Raw genomic sequence first — 19,461 nt, 5'->3', positions numbered from 1 at the left:
TCCTATTTTTGATATCATTCAGCGCCGATAGACCTTCTAAGCCCGCAAAAAGCAATAAAGAAGACAACAACAGTTATATTTTGCCATTCAGTGATAAAGCAAGGGCGATTTAGCAGAATTAAAGAGTATCAGTTCAGCGGAAAAGTGTAGCAGTGAAGAATTAAAAAAAATATCAGTGGAAGAGTTAAAGCCACATCAAAGGAACATTTAAGAGGATCCAATAAGTCAAAGAGTATCAGTACAGAGTTAAAGCTATTAAAAGCTAAATCAGATCAGTGTTAATGAACACAAGAGCCGACTAAGGAGGGCAGATCAAAGATTAAAGGGCAGTTATTGCAGATGGACAGCACAAAGCTACCAAGGACGCCTTTAAGCCGAACTTTGAAGGAGCTGCCTCTAGCGCAGCTTAAGCTAGATATTTTATTCTTGCTTGTAGGATAAGTTAGGTTAATTTGAGATATTTTATCTGATCTTTTTTTTACATATTCTATCTTATAAATACCTCCCCAAACAATGTTTTAAGGGTTGGTTGGTTGGTTGATAAAAGTCATTCTGGACTGCGCTGTAAATTGAGAGAACTTTTCTGAACAAAGATTGCTGGAATGCTTTGCTTATGAACTGGTTGGTTGTGGATTTGATGGCAGAAGAACATATTACAGAATTCTCGTGTTACCTCATGGATCAATAAGTGTTTCCAACTCTTGTGTTATTATTTATGTGTTTTATATCATCCAAGTATCATAGTCTAAATTGCAGAAAAGAAGAATAGCCCAGATTTTACTTCGTTGTACTCTGTGCTCAATTTCTGTGATTTTTATATGTTTTCTTTAGCACTAGCATAGGCAAGAATCCTTTATTGCTCTTGTCTCCCTGGTTCTTGCACTCTGAATGCTGTTTAGGAATCCTTAATTGCTCCTAGATAATATTCACTCATTTTCCCTCTGTTAGCACAATGAAAGATTCTTAATTGCCTTTCATTCCCTGACCTCATTTCATCTTAATTCCAGCTTGAAGATTGTTCCATGTTTAGCTATCTTGCTCTGTAATCCCCTCTTTACCAAAGAAATCACACCCAGCAGTTCACATCATTGACTCCATTGCCCAATGGTCTAAACTTCTCACATTCTGCATGCCACCTCTGTTTGAAAACATCATCCATCCCACCAAACTTAAAACAAAAACATGTACATCATAACTAGCCTAAAATCTCACCCAAAACAAAGCTAAACTATAAAGAGAGAGCCCTCTCTGATTGCAGGTAGGTTAGAACATGCAATCCAATGATTGGTTTGTGGTTACCTCGGCCGTATCCCGTAGGAGCCAAGGGACAACCTGAGTGATAACAGCCTGGAAGTTGTCCCTTCATCCCAATCTACCAAAGGTCATGCTACCCCTGTCTAGTATTTATGGACCTCTTCTACAAAATTTTGTTGTTGGACCCAGCTTTTGTACCTATTTACACCTACTACTCTACTATTCCTATCAACATTTACCTCCCTTTTCTCCTTTTGTATTGTACAATCACTGTCAAACTATGCCATTTTGCAAGTGGAGGTAGAGTATTTTCTTAGTTGTATTTTCATATGATTTTGATTAAGTTTGAGTAGATATTACGAGCACATATCTATTGGACTAACTCTGACTGATCATTATTTGGACTCGTAGACCTTGAAGATTCTAGACAGGTAGCAGAGGTTTTAGCATTCAGATGGATAGTACATGGTGATGGACAACACATCAAGAAATTTGTTACAAGTCTACAATTTTGTACTCAATTTTGAATGATGATTATGAACCTTATTCTAGCAACTAACATTCAGAATATATTCCATACATTCTAGAGAAAATATCCTTCTACTAAAAAAGGAGAACAATTTCATCGATCTTGACATGTTCCAACCTAGTTTAGTCTGGGATCCAATTGAAGATCAATTACGAATATTTTTATGTAATAATTTAGTTTCGATCATATCTATTTGTTTTTTCAACCAAATTGGTTAGATTTAGTTTCGATCAGTCGACCTTTTTAAGGCTCGATGTTCTTTGTATCTAAGCTAGCAAGATAGGAGTAACAAAATAGACTCTTGATTATTTTTTATGCCAATGCACTTTGCTCAGGAAACAATATAGTGATGCATATGACATTTGAACGTTTTGTGAGTATCATGGTTTTTCCTTAGTTTTTAGTAGTATTGAATTAATTAAACTTGCTCCATGAGTGGAAAGGACCCACCACCACCTGGAAACAAGTTCTTTACTTAGTATAGATCTTAGGAATTATATTTGATCATTCTTTAGCAGTGCGAGTCTTGTTTGTATTTCATAATCGCTATTTTCATTTCGTGCTTAAAATCTTTACCCTGTTTCATAAGTCTGAAATGAATGTAATAGATTCCATTCCTCAAATATATAAAGACCAGTAAGTATTTCATTGAGTAATAATTTTTTACATATGAATGGTCCTTTTAATATGATTGCATGTCGCAAAGTGTTTAAGGAATGCTTTTAATTTGGAAAGGTACAGGAATTGACCATTATATTTTAAGTCTCGAAATAGATTTTATGTTTTGTTCGTTTTTTATCCTGTAGCATTATGCTTATATGAAAAATTCTCATGATAGTGAAGTTTGGATTTGTTGATTCTGAACTTAACATAGATAGAAAAGGATTGAATTGAGATTAAAGTTTAATACTTATCATGCAAGGTTTTTTGAGTTGGTTATAATAACCTTAGTCTGGAATGTGGTTGAATTTATGAGTTAAGTACAATTAGTGTGGAATTAAATAGATTCAATGTGCATTCAATTTTTAATATGGAAAGTTATGACTTCATATGTCTCGGGATCTAGACCCAACAACTAGAATTTTTCTTAGTTAGAACTTTCCTGTTTTCTTAGCATAAGAATATAATTTCTGAGTGTCACTTTTGTTTAGATTAAATGTAGTGTGGCTTTGGTTTTGTAGTAAATGCATGAATACAATATGAGTTTGGGTTATGTGTGATTTCCATCATTTCAAAGAATTTAAGCTTTCTGAGTGATCTGTCTCTTTTGAATCGAAGATTTCCTTATTGAAGATTTTTGAGTGATGAATTGTAGTTATTGGTGATAAGTTTCTCTTAGGTGGTGATTAGAATATTTTAATTTAAGCAATAGATTCTCCTTTATTTACATCATGATTAGTAAAGAAAACCTTGATATCATGGTTTAGTTTATATAGTAATTGGGTTATTTAGATAATGATTGGCATTCTTTTACAACAGTGATCCATATTACTTGAACTGTAAATTCTAAAGCAGCTTGCATAATGGATTTGCATCAATTTGTTTGCATGTTTAATTATGAGAGTATTCTTAATATAACTCAGTTATTATTGAAATTTTAAATAGGATGAAGATTAGATTTAACAGGTTTCTTCACTTTAGCTTATGGCGTTTATAGAAAGGAGGAATTAAGCTTTTTTTACTTAATTTTGGAACCTGAATTAGAATGCAGTGTGACTCAAAGATTACGATCCTCAGTCGATGATTTAATTTAGGGGACTATTGTAGTGGCTACAATCACCCTCCAAAATTTTTCCTTAGCTTCGTTTTGGAGCCTCCCTACCAACCATCCTCAGCAGCATGTCTTGCATTGTTAGGTACATGAGCTTCAATGGTTTTTTAGTAGATTTCCAGCCTGTGCATGATAGCTTGTTGCATCCCCCTCATAGAACACATATTTCATTACAATTGGAAATTTTTTATGACAAAGAGTGTTGTGGAGGTAAATCCTCTCTGCGGACAGAGACGATCCCTACTAGCCCAGACTGGGTCTAGCAACAATCACACAATGCTATCACGCAAGTCCCTAATTGCAAATACAAAGTGGATGGTGAGAACCTACTTGGATTCCAACGCTAGTGTTCATAGAAGAGACGTCGCCCTCGTTCCTTTGCCTTGGCCGGTCACGATCCCCACGATCTCCGTGATTGGACACCTGCACATGCAAAGAAAAACACGAAAACAAGCATAAAATCTAGTAGATGCAATTATATATCAGTCAAAAAAGATATAACTCAACATCAAACATAAGACAATGAGAGTGGAACCATAATGATAGTCATCTATTATTAATAAATAACAAAGAAGAATACAACCATTGTTCTGACGTCAAATCCTCCTTTGGCTGGGTAGTCAGCTACACAAGTCTTGCAAAGCTTGTTGGGATGAGGAACAAGCCTCTCTCTCTTTGGGTGACAAGAATCTCCTTACTTAGATTTGGCCTTATGGGTGCAAAGAAGGCTCTTGCAGCTTCAAACTCTCTATCACTATGCTAGAACTGGAACTATTGTAACTATGACCATTGTGACTAACTTGCTCAAGGCATAGAGGCAAGCTTTTATAGATAGAGAAGAAAGAGATAGGATCAACCACATTATTCATGGGATTGGCTTTATCACTTGGAAACTTCCATGAAAGGTGGCAAACCACTTTCCCTTCTATGGAGATTCGAAGCCAAACCATCCTAGCTCAACATAGATTCAGTTGGTGAATGGGTTGAAGAGAACCTTCGGGAGCTTGTCGGTTGAAAACTTTACTCAATTCGGTTGGCGCGAGTGCGACTCTGAGACAGAGCGCCAATGGCGCGCCCTTTTTAGAGGATTTCCCTCATTGGCGCAGGCAGTGAACTGCGGACCCGCGCTACTGCAAAAAGAGTTGTTTTCATGGAGATTTTGTAGGAGATGTCTTCAGGGCAAATGAAGCTCATACTTAGAGGAATATGATGCAAGTGGTTTCAGGTCATGTCACTTCTCACAGGTCCCGGAATGAGTCCTCCAGTGTGTGGGAGAGGGGTAACAGGGACGATGACAAATTGCTATGTAACAGATGCCCCCTAAAGCATGAGGGGTGAAATGCTTTACAAGAACATGCGTGACTGAAAACACGGTTGCCAGAGAACCTGCGTAAAGAAGTACAACTGATATCTCAAGTACATGATAGGTGTGGTATGGGCGCAGCCATCCATAACAGAGTACACAATAAACTATATCCAAGGTATGGGCGCAGCCATCCAGTGAGGATCGATAAAGAGACTCAGGCATGGTCACAGCCATCCAGTGAATGAGTCATGTAATGATCATAATAATCCACAAATCGCAGCCTAGATTCCAACAGACAAAATCCAGGGTCATGCGCTCCATCTCGACCCAAACAGAGTACAATTCCAAGCATGTGAATACAGGAGTTGAAGTCGAACATGCATGAACATCGTCTGATTACCAGTCAATAATGAAAACTGTTAACAAACGCGAGAGGTACCACCAATAATGACAATGGCCCTCAAGGTACTACAGGTACAATCTACGGCATGCGAATCAATGAGCTGGCGTCGAACACCCGTAGAATCATTCGATCGGAGGCCAATGATGAAAACCTCTCGTCGAACATGAAGAACCTGCCATTGAGGCATGCAGGCTCCAAGGCACCGAAGGGAGTCTCTAGATTAGCTTCCTAGATAATGAGCTGAAGTCGACAGGAAGTGACCTTGATCAAAGGTGGGCCATAGTGTTTCCCACATCAGTGACACGAGACAGAGGAAGGATGTTGTGGTGAATCAAAATTATGTGAGGTATCAGAGGAGGTTGTAATGCTGCAGAGGTCAACTTCTCTTGAACATATCGCGGCACGACAGTGGACTTTGCAGTATTTGACATCAAATGAGCAGAGGTCATGGTGACAAGGCAATGAGCAGATGAGAGGTCAAAATAGGATAACCCAAACCCACGGAGGCTAGTGTAAAACAAGATGAGATGTTCCCACCCAGACACGAATGTAGACTAGTGCCATGTTCAAGAGCGACATACTACCGACATAATAATGATTATGGTTCCATTTTCCCCACCATGTCTGGCGAGTACCCTAGTTATTTTTAACAAGCTTGACGGGGATAGCATATACTTGTGAGGCGTCATTCCGACGGGATCCGATGTCATTAGGTTTTAAAGAGCCTGACAAAGGAAGAACTCGGCGTCTTTTCATATTTAGAGAGTTTGAAAAGACAGCAGAAAATTAAACTCTAGGGGGGGTCCTTTTTCGTAAAGTTGTGTCTCTCGAGCCCGAAAAAGTATAAAACAATGCTTGAAAGAACCGCCCGATCATTACGATCGAGGAGTACTTTTCATGATTAGTGACTTCGACCTGAAAAAGTAAAAAAGCAATTGAAATCACATCGTTTCATAACCATTAACGAACTTGAAATAACAAGGGTCCGACGATCTTTTCGTCTTTACACGGTCGGAAAAGAGTTTAAAGATGACCGCCTCTCGTTTACATTTAACAAGTCAAGAGGAAAAACTCGGCAATCTTTTCATCTTTAAACGGTCGGAAAAGAGCTGAAAGCAAACCTCCATTTTTATTCTATTTTACGAGTCAAAAAGGGAAAAATACTCGGCAATCTTTTCATCTTTTGCGAGTCAGAAAAGAGCTTAAAGGAGACTCTTCCTAGAGGAACGAGTGGTATAAAGGGTAGCAACTGGTTCCGGCAATGGTGGAACTACTCAAAACATGTAATGGTCAAGAGGCTGGCTAATAAAACCACTCATCGTTGCGGTTCCTCAGGACAGGATAAACAACCAAGTGAAAGAATATGATCAGCCAAAGAGATGGTAGCAATGGAATGAAACAACCAAGGCTCATCTAACAAAATTTAGCGAAATAACGGCAATCACGAGATGTAAAATGGGTATGGGTTCATTTTTACACAAGCTTGAACCATGGAGAACTCTTCTTGGATTCGGTTTCATGTTTACACAAGCTTGAAACAAAAAACTATGCTTGTTATGAGTTCGCATGCCCCCAGGCATAATAACGCAAATCGAGGTACATGCCCCCCAAGCTTCATTGCATTCAACAAAGTGGATGGAATGAAGGTTCACTCTCGAGATCTATGAAAGACTCGACTTATATTTTACGAGATCTTAATCAAAGACTCGATTTGGAAAAGGAGGAGTTGTTTCATTTTTTAACGAGCTTGACACAAGAACAAGAACTATGCTCGGGACTCTTTGTTTCATTTTTTAACGAGCTTGACACAATACAAGGAACTGTGCTCCAGACTCTTTGTTTCATTTTTTAACGAGCTTGACACAAGACAAGGAACTGTGCTCCGCCCAAACCTAGTTTCATTTTTTAAGGAGCTTGACACCGGAAAGGAACTATGCTCCACCCGAACTTCATCATAATGAATAGAAAGTCAGGGCTTCCAAGATTGCCACTCCCGGTGGAAGGGAAACATCTTGGAAGTCAGGGCCCAATGCCCCCAGGACACTATGCACAATGGCGGCATCACTGGATCCAGGCATGGGATAGGTGGCCACGTAGTTGATCTGTGGTGGGGTAGATGCAACTGGTGGATGAAAACTAGGAGGGGACGACAACGGCATAGGAGGCATCGGGGGACTAACGAATGACACTTGATCGATAGTCACAATTCTTCCATCGTGCGGAAAACAAACCACATGGAAAATCGAAGAAACGAGGGCCCCCATGGCGTAAACATAGTCGCGACCAAGGAGAAGACTAAAGTCTAAAACACCTTAGGTAACCAAGACGTCTATATAGATGGTTTTTCCTCCCAAAGTAATAGGGAACTTCGGGAGAACTCCTAGAGATGGACAAGCTCCTCCGTCGAAGGCCAACAGATTCTGAGTGACTGGCCCAAGCTGCGGGGAACCTAAAGCTTGCCAAGTAGTGTACGGCATAAGACTGACAGATGCCCTTTCATCCAAAACAGTGCCAAGTACTGCCTTATCACAGGCATGTACTGTGATCTGGAAAGGCATATGGGATGGAAGGCGACCGGCGATCAGGCGATTCCAATCAAAGGAAGCGACTAGACTACTTGGTGGGGGAATCATATGATTTCCCCCATGTGCGAAAGGAACCGAAGGAGAACCTTCGGGAGCAGCTAAGTTAGGAGAGTCATTTCGAGACTCGGGAGAATCTGAAGAGATGAGAAGAACATGGGCATGATTCTCTTTCGAAACAGAGTGAGCGAGCGGCGGACTCGAGTCGACACTCTTTCCGACCAATGGTTGGTCTGGAACAGGCTGGGGACAACCGGGTTCGGGAAGAGGGGCCTGGACAAGAGAAGAATATGAATCAATCTCTTTGTCAGCAAGGGAACGATCTATGGCTACAGAGAGACGTTGATAACCAATGGGAACTTGGGGTGAAGGAGATGTAAGACTTTCCAAGACAACGGAGGCTATATCCATGAGTGGACAAAGGTGAAGGGGATGATTGCCTTCACAAAGTCTACAGTGGATTCGAATCTTCCCTTTTCCCTTACCATTCCCAACTGATAAGGTAGCATCGCCGTGAGCTTCAGAGGACGATGAGGGGTGGGCCGGATCGCGAGACCATACTTCTAGTACCCTGGGAATGCTAGGACAATCGCGAAGAAGATGGTGCTCTTTGCATAATCGACAAGGAAACTTGACCTTCCGCGGAGGAGCGGAAGGGGGCCCGACTTCAGGTGTACTTGAGGTGGTAGTTGTACTTGTAACCTCTCCCTTAGGAGCCTTCTTCTTCTTCGTCTTCTTCTTCTTCTTCTTAGCCACCTGGTTACTCGAATCTAGACTTTCACCAGGTGAAGTAGAAGATGAGGATGTAGAAGTGGGCGTAGAAGGGGAGAGATCCACCTTAGAATCAACATGATGTTGTTCAGGTGGAGGGACGGATTGACTAGACGGTGAGACAGCAGGGACCAAAGAGGTTGAGAACAACCAAACCGGCAACCCAACAGTTAACCCTGGGAGGGACAACGTTGCCATATAAGGAGCACCAACATTTCCAAAAGGAGCGAAATGACCAGGGTTCCCATCAGAGGGGATCCCTGGGTTGGTGAACCCCAGAAAAGTTGCCATCGAGAACGAAAAGAAGCCTACTCAAGCTAACGCAGACAAGATCTAACCCGATAAAGTTAATCGCAGCCAAATAAATTTTAAGACGCAAGGACACAACTTGACCTTTTCATGTTTTAAGAGTCGAGAAAAGGACAAAAAGATGACTGTAGTCTCCTTCGAATGTTTTGTGAGCCCAAAGTGACAAGTGCTCAAGTGAGCCTTTTCTTTTAAGGAGTCTGAAAAGGATCAAAAGTGACTACTTTGGAGAGACTAGGCAAAGGGTTTACCAAACAAATCCGTAAAACTGCATATACACCTTGGCAGTCATATGAAAACCAAGGACTTCCCGTACGACAGTCAATCTTCCCGAATGCTGTGTTCGGTGCGTTACGGCTTGTAAGGCGGCAGACACGCCTTCCTGTGGATAAAGGATGATAACCCAGTGGAGTCGCCAAATTGTTGTGGAGGTAAATCCTCTCTGCAGACAGAGACGATCCCTACCAGCCTAGACCGGGTCTAGCAACAATCACACAATGCTATCACGCAAGTCCCTAATTGCAAATACAAAGTGGATGGTGAGAACCTACTTGGATTCCAACGCTAGTGTTCATAGAAGAGACGTCGCCCTCGTTCCTTTTCCTTGGCCGGTCATGATCCCCACGATCTCCATGATTGGACACCTGCACATGCAAAGAACAACACGAAAACAAGCATAAAATCTAGTAGATGCAATTATATATTAGTCAAAAAAGATATAACTCAACATCAAACATAAGACAATGAGAGTGGAACCATAATGATAGTCATCTATTATTAATAAATAACAAAGAAGAATACAACCATTGTTCTGACGTCAAATCCTCCTTTGGCTGGGTAGTCAGCTACACAAGTCTTGCAAAGCTTGTTGGGATGAGGAACAAGCCTCTCTCTCTCTGGGTGACAAGAATCTCCTTACTTAGATTTGGCCTTATGGGTGTAAAGAAGGCTCTTGCAGCTTCAAACTCTCTATCACTATGCTAGAACTGGAACTATTGTAACTATGACCATTGTGACTAACTTGCTCAAGGCATAGAGGCAAGCTTTTATAGATAGAGAAGAAAGAGATAGGATCAACCACATTATTCATGGGATTGGCTTTATCACTTGGAAACTTCCATGAAAGGTGGCAAACCACTTTCCCTTCTATGGAGATTCGAAGCCAAACCATCCTAGCTCAACATAGATTCAGTTGGTGAATGGGTTGAAGAGAACCTTCGGGAGCTTGTCGGTTGAAAACTTTACTCAATTCGGTTGGCGCGAGTGTGACTCTAAGACAGAGCGCCAATGGCGCACCCTTTTTAGAGGATTTCCCTCATTGGCGCGGGCAGTGAACTGCGGACCCACGCTAATGCAAAAAGAGTTGTTTTCATGGAGATTTTGCAGGAGATGTCTTCAGGGCAAATGAAGCTCATACTTAGAGGAATATGATGCAAGTGGTTTCAGGTCATGTCACTTCTCACAGGTTCCGGAATGAGTCCTCCAGTGTGTGGGAGAGGGGTAATAGGGACGGTGACAAATTGCTGTGTAACAAAGAGATCACTAGAATTAAGTGTTAGCTCTACTATACAAAAGGATAAAAAATGGATTCAAAATACTTTCAAAGGCTGCAAACACGCTTAAATGCATGTCAAAGGATCCATGGAAGCTGTTAAAATCCCCAAGTTTTGATTAAAAACCTTCCACCGAATGAAAAAGTTGAAAGAGGAAAGCCCTTGGAAGGGAGGAAATACACTATCAGGAGGCACAATTGCTCTAAAATCATAGAAAAATTCAAAAGGCAGGCTTAGAGGTCCGAAATCATATTAGCCATTGGATCTGGCCGATCAACGGTCCAGATTGCGTCGGCATATCGCAGTCGGAGCAGGTGGGTAGTGGCAGCGACACAGGAGACCTCGCCGATGAGCGATCGCCGATATCGCATCGGCGTATCGCTATCAGCGCTTACAAAGGGGGCAAGGCCTTTTCAATGGTTATGTTTGCAATGCGATAAGCCCAGACCCGATGGCACTATAAGTTATTTTTGATAAATTATCGGGTCCACGGTGATATCGCTATCGACGTTTTCTAATGGGCGGGGCCTTTACATATGACATGCCTCCGATCTAATGGGTCGGACCTGATGGCTTGATGAATGATTTCTGTTAAAATTTCAAATCCGCGCTAGGGCCGTTTTTAATGATTTGGGGGCATTTTCGTTATATAACGAAATATGAAGAAATACAAAGGAAGCCTTGGCGGGTGCCTATTGCGATGAAGTCCGGACCCGAAAGGGTCCGTGAATTAAAATATATATATGATCAGGTCCAGCGGAGGCATTTTTCATGTTTTTCCAATATTTCATTGTATTTTCAAATATGAGGAAAAGCGAGGGATCGGTGGTATCAGCCCATATCGCGATCGGCTGATCGCAATCGGGGAAACCAAGGATGCATGACATTTTACATTATAAGCGCCAATGCGATGAAGCCCGGACCCGATGGGTTTCCAAAGCAAAATGGTATAATATTTCAGGTCCGCCAGAGCCATTGTTTTATGATTTTGCAGCATTTTTACGTGTATTCTCAAGTATAGAGAAACAAAGGATCGGCCAGCTTAAGGTATGCATTGTAACCCAAATGACGGACCCAATAAATGATTAAGCCATGAATGAACCTTTTGAAGTCCAAGTGAAGCATTAATGGGAGGGAATGAGCAATTTGACAGTATTTCACTGTTTAATAAGCAAAACAGTCATGATGGAGCCATTTTAATGTTCGGCGACTGCAATTAAACAACAGTATGGCCGAGAAGGAAGCAGGACACCACAGATCTAGACAAAGCATTCAATGGTTATGGGTTTCACCCATATTTCATTCCACTTGCCCAAGGAGGACCGCAGAGAGCCAGAGAGGGTCAAATCTATTTAAACCTCGGACAGATTTGTATTAGAGGCCCATTTCTGAATATAAATATGGTTGGTGGCCATTTATGGGCTCCTCCACGCATTGTTTAACAGAGATGTTTTGTATTATAACACTATATATACTCAGAACTCAGATGTAATTAGATTTGATGAGTGTTTGATGAATGAGAGCTTATTGTAGCCTTTTAACTTCTGGAGACTGTTAATACTATGAGACATGCAGCTTCTGGTCTTGATTTCCACTAATACAAGCTTCTTTTGCTATCATCTGCTCGTTTTTCACTTCTTCTATGTTCTAGGCTCTGCCTGCTTTGCATTTAGTTGATGTGCTGTGAATATTTGGCATTTGAGGGGCTGTCATCCCACCTCTATGTTAAAATTTAGTGGTTCATTGAAAATTGCTTGCATGTTGCCATTGTTCTAATACCAGAGAGCTGTCATCCTCTCTGTATATGGAATAGTAGTCTTGCAGACCTTCTAACTGGTTGCAGCTGGCCATCACAGAGCCTTGTGCATCTGCTGGTGCAATCAGTCTTCTCCATCATCACTTTTACTTTAATTTGTTAGTAGTTGGTGGTTGAAATCCTTGCAGTTTGGGGGTCTTCACCCATGTCTGGGGTAAATCATAGTAGGAGTGGTTATCTGGCTTAAAGGTGTTGCACATCTTCCATTTATCCATCATTTTATCCAACAAAACTGTTGAATTTTTAATGTTCCTGAGCATCACTAATATACAACCTAGGTGAGTTTCTTGGGGTGATAACATTAATTGGCGTCGTTGCCAGGGAGAGAAGAGAATCGGAGCTCAAGCTTCCCTGGGAAGAACAACATAGTTTCAAGCTTTGATGACAAACAAGGTTTGAACACAGTATTGGTTGTAATCTTCTGTCTGGTGACTCCATTGGTGGAAGACCATCCTTTGGTGACTCCACGTTGAAGTTCTGGCTCAGTTTGTGAGGCATACTAGAAGAAATCTGCAGAAGTCTCCAGCTGAACCATTGCATGACCCTGAGAAAATTGTTAAATCGAAGAAATCATCACAGAAAGGGGCATCAGGATCAGGTAAGCCTAAAAACTCTGATTTATCTCTGAAAAATGAGTTCATAGCTGAAGAATCACAGCTTGAAAGCTTAGAGCCCAGCACTGTTAATATAGAAATTCCTTCAGAGACTAGTTCAGCCCCTTGTGCAGTTAGTTCCCCTTTGAATCTCAGTCCAAAGAGAGCTTCCCATACTGTCCAAAACATCCCAATATCTCTGCCATCCATTACATTATTTCCTACTGCTCCATCTGCTAGTGTTTTTCCACATATTCCAAACATGGCAGGACAGCAAGCACCTACTAGGATTGAAAGGATTGTTGCTGCTAGATATGGACCTTTGGTCTTGCCCACACCTTTAAATGCCATGCCTACAGGAGAATATCAAAAATATATGCCCAAATTTACTGGAACAGAGGGAGTGACAGTAGAATAACATCTTGAAGCTTTTTACAGTTATGCTGATAATTTAGATATAAGTGAGAATGATGTATGGATGAGAGTTTTTGTCCAGAGCCTTGATGGAGAGGCTAGGAAGTGGTTTAGAGAATTACCCCAAAGATCTATAACAGATATTGAAGCATTAGATGAGGCATTTTTGAAGCAATGGGGAGATAACAAGGACTTATTATATTATCGTACTGAGTTTGGAAACTTGAAAAGAGAAAAGGGTGAGTCTTTGCATGACTTCAATAAGAGATTTAATAAGATGTATGGTAAGATACCAGCTAAGGTAAAGCCTACCCCCACCAATGCCAAGCTCACATACGCTAATGCTTTTGACCCTGATTTCTGCTTACTGTTGAGAGAAAGAAGATGTGCTACTTTGAATGATATGCAAGAAGCAGCCCTGGAGGTGGAATCCAATATTATGGCAGCAGAGAAGTTGAAAAGTCAAATTGATAGAAGAAAGCTTAGAGGGGAGACTTCTTCTTCCCATGTTTCAACTTCAGAGCCTAAATTAGACAAAATGACGAAGATGATAGAGTCATTGGCTTCTGAAGTTTCAAAGCTAAAAGTAGAGCAGGCTTCATGCAAAACAAGGCAGCAAAACACATTTGCTCAAAGAAATCCAAACCCATTCAGAAAAGCAAATGATCAGCTACAAATCATGCAAACAGGTGAACAAGCCAAAGAAGATCATAAGGTTAAAGCTCCTTTTCAAAATGCAGTCATGGAAGGGGAACAATTTGAAGCAGAGGAGGATGAAATTCACTGCATGGAAGACAAAGGCAGCGCTGTATTTTTAACATTGGCTGAATATGAAGAGTCATTGTTGTAAGAGCAAAACAGGCAAGGGTGGGACAGTGGTCTTGTTCTGTAATCAGGTGAGCAGCAGTGAAAATATAATCTAAGATCCAATGCAAAGAATTCCAAAGAGAGTGTTGCACAAGAAGATGCTGCCCAAACAGCTCCACAGAATACCAGGCTAAGAAGACCAGTAGCTGATCCGGTCACCCTCAAAGCTCCAGTTCAAGAGGTAAAAACTGCTGATAAATCATTCTCTTCTTTCAGTTTTGAGATAGAAGTTCAAAAATTGAAAGTTGATGTCCCTCTGGCTGAGTTGGTCAAGAGTTAATTGTTTAGAAAACCCATCCTTGAAGCCCTTGAGCTACAGTCTAAACAAACCTCCATTTACTCTGTCAATTTGCAAGATGATAAGCCTACTATTGTGCTCAGTCCCATGGTTGAACCTGCTGATAATAGTTCCCCATATTTCTATGTTTCATTAACTATCCATGATAAAATCCTCCACAATTGCCTGCTAGACACAGGTGCCAGCCACAATCTAATGCCTAAAACAGTCATGGAAGAGTTAGGCCTTGATATCACTAGACCCTATCATGATTTGTTTTCTTTTGATTCAAGGAAGGTGAAATGCCTTAGCTTAATTAAGGATCTGGCCATTACCTTAACCTAGCTGCCTATGAAGAGTATGATGATGGATATAGTGGTGGCCGATGTCCCTCCGAAATTTGGTATGTTGTTGTCTAGAGGATGGATCAAGAGACTAGGTGGGACATTACAAAATGATCTATCTTATGCAACTGTCCCGGTGTTTGGAGGAGAAAGCAGGAGATTATATAGAGAAGCATAGCTGGCATATATCATTAGTGATGAGAAGAATCCTACAAACCATCCCATTTATGCAGTGGACACTGATTTTGGAGCATGCATTCTCCAAATAGAAGAATCTCAGAAGGTTGCGTTGCAAATCAGGAAACCAACAGACCAGGCCGAGCATGATAGAGGAGGACAGATTTGGGAGATGTTCTTCGATGGAGCTTGTACTAAAGAGACTGCAGGAGCAGGGGTGGTGTTAATATCTCCACGGCAAGAAAGAGTCGAATTGTCTCTGAAGTTGGTATTTCAGGTGACAAACAACATAGCAGAGTATGAGGCACTGCTATTGGGCCTTCATGCAGCCAAAGACAGAGGAATAAAGAAGCTGAAGGTATTTGGAGATGCTGATCTGATAATTCAGCAAGTAAATAAAACGTTCCAAGCAAAGCATCCGAGGCTGAGAGCATACAGAGATGAGGTATGGAGAATCAAAGAATTCTTTGAATTTTTCTGCATTTCATATATTCCTAGAGCTCAAAATCAGCTTGCCGACTCCCTTGTTGTCTCAGCTAGTCTGTTTATACCTCCATCGCCTCCCAAACTAGTTTATGAGATACAAATGAAGTATAGACCCTCCTTGCCTGATAATGTCCACCATTGGAAGGTTTTTGATGATGATGATGAGTTAAATATGTTTCTTCAAGTCATTGATGAGTTCTCTGAAATGAAAATTGACCAAAATAATGATACTTTGCTAGAAGCTCCCAAGTCCCAGCTTAGAGATAAGATTGGCAAGAATAGCATAGTCCAGCTCCCTAGCAACCATATTCCTAAGGGTCTGATTCCTCTTGAAAGATTGTTTGACCACAATGATGTGCCTTACAAAGCTGCCCATAAAGAATATCAATCTGTTGTGTTTAAGAATAATATAGGAAGCCCAGGTCAGCCCAAATTTATAAATTTGTCTACTAATCTATTAGTTGATCAGAATGCCGAATATTGCAAGTTAATGAGGCAATTTGCTGATGTGTTTGCTTGGGAGTACAGCGATCTGAAAACATATGACAAAAATGTAATTCAACATAAAGTTCTGCTTGAAAAAGACACTATTCCTTTCAAACAAAAGCTGAGACCAATGAATCCTATGCTCCTTCCTCTAGTGGAGAAAGAAATTAAAAAGTTGTTGGCTGCGAAAATAATAGTGCCTCTCAGATATTCTAAATGGGTGGAAAATCTGGTTGTTGTGAGGAAGAATAATGGAGAAATCAGACTGTGTGTTGATTTCAAGAATCTAAATAAATGCTCCAAAAAGGATAATTATCCTCTGCCAAAAATGGAGCATTTGTTGCAGCAAGTCTCAGGTGCCAAAGTAATGTCTTTTATAGTCGGATTTTCAGGCTTTAATCAAATCACTGTGCATCTAGATGATCAAGAGAAGACAACATTTACCACGCCTTGGGGCACGTTCATGTATTCTAAAATGCCATTTGGGCTGATGAATGCTAGAGCCACCTTTTAGCGCGCTATGGATATAGCTTTTGTGGGAGAAAAGGATAAATTTGTGCTAATCTACCTTGATGACATAACAGTTTATTCCAGCAGCCATCATGATCATTTACAACATTTAAGAAAGGTGTTTTTGAAGTGCAGAAGGTTTGGGATTTCACTCAATCCCAAAAAATCCCAATTCGCTTTGGAAGAAGGCAAACTGTTGGGGCATGTAGTGTCTGCTGCAGGTGTTCAAATCGACCCAGAAAGAGTCAAAGCAATTCAGGCCTTGGCTCTCCCAAGATCAAAGAAAGATATACAATCTTTTCTGGGCAAAATCAACTTTGTAAGGAGGTTCATTCCTAATTTTGCAGAGCTAGTCAAGCACATAACCTCCATGTTGAAAAAGGGAGCAGAGGTAAGATGGACTGATGCAGCAAGGAAATCTTTTGATTCCATTAAGAAGGCTATTATGCAAGCTCCTACTTTAATAAGCCCTGACTATAGCAAGGAGTTTCACTTCTTTTCATTTGCCTCCAAGGACACAATCACAACTATTCTGTTGCAGCAAGAACAAGCAGGTCAAGAGTATCCAGTGGCCTTTTTCAGCAAGAATTTGAGGGATGCTGAACTAAGGTATGATATTATTGAAAAGCAGGCTTATGCTCTTATCAAATCTTTGAAAGCTTTCAGAGTATACATCTTGCATTCCAAAATAGTTACATATGTGCCTTCTGCTGCAATAAAGGATGTCTTAACGCAGCCTGATGTTGATGGAAAAAGAGTGAAATGGATTGCAAAAATGATAGAATTCAACATAGAACTGAAGCCCACCAAGCTGGTAAGGGGTCAAGGGCTTGCTAAATTGTTGACTGAAGAAAATTGCAGGTCTTTGGACATGGATTTCTTGTTCACTGTGGTAGAAAATGGTCAAATAGAAGAGCATGAAACAGCTAAATCGGATGATAAGCAGTCGGTGGCCGAAAGCCTAGCTTCATGTAGCTAGTATGCTGCAATAATCAATTTCCTTCTAAGGCTTGAAGTCCCTTCAGATTTCTCTCAAAGTCAAGCAAGAACTTTAAAGCTCAAGGCAACAAAATATTGCATCAATGATGGCTTGATCTACTGGAGGGATCCATCAGGAGTACTTTTAAGATGCCTGGACAAAGAACAGTCAATAGAGGTTATGGAACAATTCCATGATAGCATGTGTGGAGGGCATCATTACTGGAAAACCACAGCCCATAAGATTCTTAGAGCTGGGTACTATTAGCCCTCTTTATTTTTTGATGCATTTATTTTTGTTAAATCTTGTGACAGGTGCCAAAGATTTGAAGGTAAGCATCAATTAAAATCCCTGCCATTAAAGCCAATAATTGCAAAGGGACCTTTTCAGCAATGGGGCTTGGATTTCATTGGTGAAATCAACCCACACTCCAGTGGCCAGCACAGGTGGATATTGGTTGCCATTGATTATTTTACAAAATGGATTGAAGCAATCCCAACAAGGAAATCCGATCATAATGTGGTCATGAAATTCTTATCAGAAAACATTTTCAGCAGATTTGGTTGCCCACATAAGCTAATAACAGATAACGCAGCAACATTCAGGGCAAAAGAATTGGTGGAAATGTGTGATTCAATGGGCATTAAACTAGTTCATTCCACCTCATATTACCCCCAAGGGAATGGTTTAGCAAAATCCTCTAATAAAAGTATGATTAGGATAATTAAGAAGCTGTTAGATGATAATAAGAAGAATTGGGATGCCAAGCTAAAGTATGCACTTTGGGCAGACAGAGTGACCATTAAGAGATCTACAAGCTGCTCTCCCTTCAAGCTGGTATATGGTACTGATGCTATTTTTCCCATTCAACTTACCCTCCCTGTGGAAAAGTTGCTCCAGACAGCGCAGGATGAAGAGGATGATATGGCAAATAGAATTACTGATCTAATAGAATTGTATCAGATTCGAGAACAACTGGTTGAAAAAGCTACAACACATCAGCAAAAGGTCAAGGAAGCCTTTGACAAGAAGGCAAAAAGAAACAATTTCCAGGTTGGGGATTTGGTCATGAAATGGGATGCTTTTAAAGAAAAGAAAGGAAATCATGGGAAATTCGATGCTCTCTGGACAGGCCCGTTCATCATTTCACAGATTCAAGGGAACAATACCTTCATACTGAAAAGTAGGGAAGGAGAACCAATTTTTGACGGCCCAGTCAATGGGTCGTTTTTTAAAATCTATGTGATTTAAGGTCTTTGGCCTTAAAGATGTAAATATTTTTCTTTTATCAGTTTTTAGTGTAGCTATAGTAGACTCCATGCCCAATGGAACACTAGGAATTTTGGCTAATTTGTTTGTTGCTGCAAAGGCATTGATCTGTAGGTTCTTGAGACCTCACAGGGAGGATCTCATCCCCAGAAGGAGCCAGTGTTAGCTTTGCTATACAAAAGAATAAAAAATGGATTCAAAATACTTTCAAAGGCTGCAAACACGCTTAAATGCATGTCAAAGGATCCATGGAAGTTGTTAAAATCCCCAAGTTTTGATTAAAAACCTTCCACCGAATGAAAAAGTTGAAAGAGGAAAGCCCTTGGAAGGGCGGAAATACACTATCGGGAGGCACAATTGCTCTAAAATCATAAAAAAATTCAAAAGGCAGGCTTAGAGGTCCGAAAACATATCAGTCGTTGGATCTGGTCGATCAACGGTCCAAATTGCGTCGACATATCGCAATCGGAGCAGGCGGGCAGTGGCAGCGAGATAGGAGACCTCGCCGATGAGTGATCGCTGATATCACATCGGCGTATCGCTATCGGTGCTTACAAAGGGGGCAAGGCCTTTTCAATGGTTATGTTTGCGATGCGATAAGCCTGGACTCGATGGCGCTATAAGTTATTTTTGATAAATTATCGGGTCCGCGGTGATATCGCTATCGGCGTTTTCTAATGGGCGGGGCCTTTACATATGACATGCCTCCGATCCGATGGGTTGGACCCGATGGCTTGATGAATGATTTCTGTTAAAATTTCAAATCCA

This window comes from Pinus tabuliformis, chromosome 1_2, assembly GCF_031772625.1.
Source record: "Pinus tabuliformis cultivar Carrire ecotype Pingquan chromosome 1_2, CPIR1, whole genome shotgun sequence".
In the NCBI taxonomy this organism is placed as follows: Eukaryota; Viridiplantae; Streptophyta; class Pinopsida; order Pinales; family Pinaceae; genus Pinus; species Pinus tabuliformis.
The sequence above is the reverse complement of the archived record's forward strand: the minus strand, read 5'-3'. Positions refer to the sequence as shown.